At 37.6% G+C, this 1,733-nt stretch overlaps 1 pseudogene; it reads right to left on the bottom strand.

The window, feature by feature from the left end:
* The window catches only part of LOC107587866 (calcium-dependent serine proteinase-like), a 4,154-nt pseudogene extending 2,777 nt beyond the window's left edge, over nucleotides 1–1,377 (bottom strand).
* Between the last annotated feature and the right edge of the window lie 356 nt (nucleotides 1,378–1,733).

Raw genomic sequence — 1,733 nt, 5'->3', positions numbered from 1 at the left:
AAAAAAAGATCATAACTGCGTGCCTTAGCATTTCTGTTCAGTGTTTTTTGTATCCCAAAAATTGATGGAAAAACAGCTACAATCACTGGAAAATCCCCACTTTTAATACACAAACAGGTCTGTATGGAATGCACAAACACAGGCAAGTGGATTGATACACTACACTCTTGGAACACCACTCAAAGCCAATCAAATTCTAGAACTGCTGTGTAAAAGAGATCTGTTTTACATCCTTATAGAATATTAGGAGATGTAAACATACTACAACACTGTTTTGTTTGTAATATGCTTCAAACATGACTCACCAACAGCCTGGAAGAATGCAGTGAATCCCAAGTGTGACTCGTGATTTGAGTCATTCATTAGAAAAACCTGCTGAAGATGGTTACCAGTAGCCAAGATGGGCTTGTCAACTGAGTAAAACCTGTCTGTGGAATTCCGTCCACAAAACTTCCCCAGAACCTTCTTATAAGACACAATCTGCACGTAAAAAAAAATCACACGTGCTGATGTATTACAAAATACATAGACCTTGCTAAATAAATGTCTTATAAAGCCAAATGAAAGTAGTCACAATGACATTTCAAACCTAATTTATATGTACTGCATGAAGTATGACTTTTTTGCCGTTATTCCCCAACAAAGCACAATATACAACACAGTACGAGGTATGGATTGTGCAACTCAAATGAGGTCACAGCACTTGAGCATTGTGTATGAAGACATCCACATGATACAAGTTCTAAGATGAAGCATCACTAACAGTGACAGAATCGTAGTAACAGTCTGGAGAGGACTCAATGTCCAGGTGATTGAATGTCAGCTGGAGCTGGTAGCCTTGTGGCACCTCCAGGTCCCATTGTTTCTGGAGATTTGCTGGATAGGGTTGAGGGTACTGTGGAGAAGACACCTCCCCAAACATGGCCGGCTCACACTCGCACACATTCATACATGCCCACAGCAGCCTGAATCAGTGTTTCAGTAGAAAACAGAAAAAGATAAAAATCAATCGTTTTGCTGGAATAATTTAGTTAATTTACTAAATACACATTATAAGATTGTTACAAAGCGTTGACATTCACCAATGACTGCTATTAAATGAATCATACAATTTAAATCTATTTTATAATATATGCACATTTGAAGATAAAATCTAAAAACAATTTACCAGATTATTAGATGTACTCTATCCATAACAAACATGCAGATGTCAGTAGCCGTTTGACTAAACTGTTAATGCAGTCATTAATTTTTCTTGTGGTAAAGTGCATGTGGTTAACAATTGCATATAAGAGAACAAGAGTCTAAAAGTCATCAAAAAAGGTAAACTTGTTTGCTTTGGCTATGGCAGAAGAAAGAGAGAGAGGGAGATATGTGACTACTTTTCCCGTAAACCATGTGTTTTCAACCTGCTTACTCAAACAGTAAGGGTTAAAGTCTACAGAGATCATTTTCATTCATCTTTTCTTTACAGATTATTAGATGTTTTCACTCTTGTGAAATACAAAGGAGTTCCTAAAGTAGTTTTGAGGTAATAAATCATAATTTACAAATCTCCGCTGTTTGACATGGGATGCAACGGAGGTAGAAAACCTTTAAAAGTCACAACAAAAGTCAGGTTTGCTTGATTTGGCTGAAGAGGAACACTAATCTGGCACCACTGCAAGGCATGAAAAAAGAGAGATATGGCAGGCTGGGCAGCCCATGAGCACTTTACCTGCTGGATTACCCAT

Source organism: Sinocyclocheilus grahami, unplaced genomic scaffold, assembly GCF_001515645.1.
Source record: "Sinocyclocheilus grahami isolate Dianchi unplaced genomic scaffold, SAMN03320097.WGS_v1.1 scaffold96.1, whole genome shotgun sequence".
Taxonomy (NCBI): domain Eukaryota; kingdom Metazoa; phylum Chordata; class Actinopteri; order Cypriniformes; family Cyprinidae; genus Sinocyclocheilus; species Sinocyclocheilus grahami.
The sequence above is the reverse complement of the archived record's forward strand: the minus strand, read 5'-3'. Positions and strand labels throughout refer to the sequence as shown.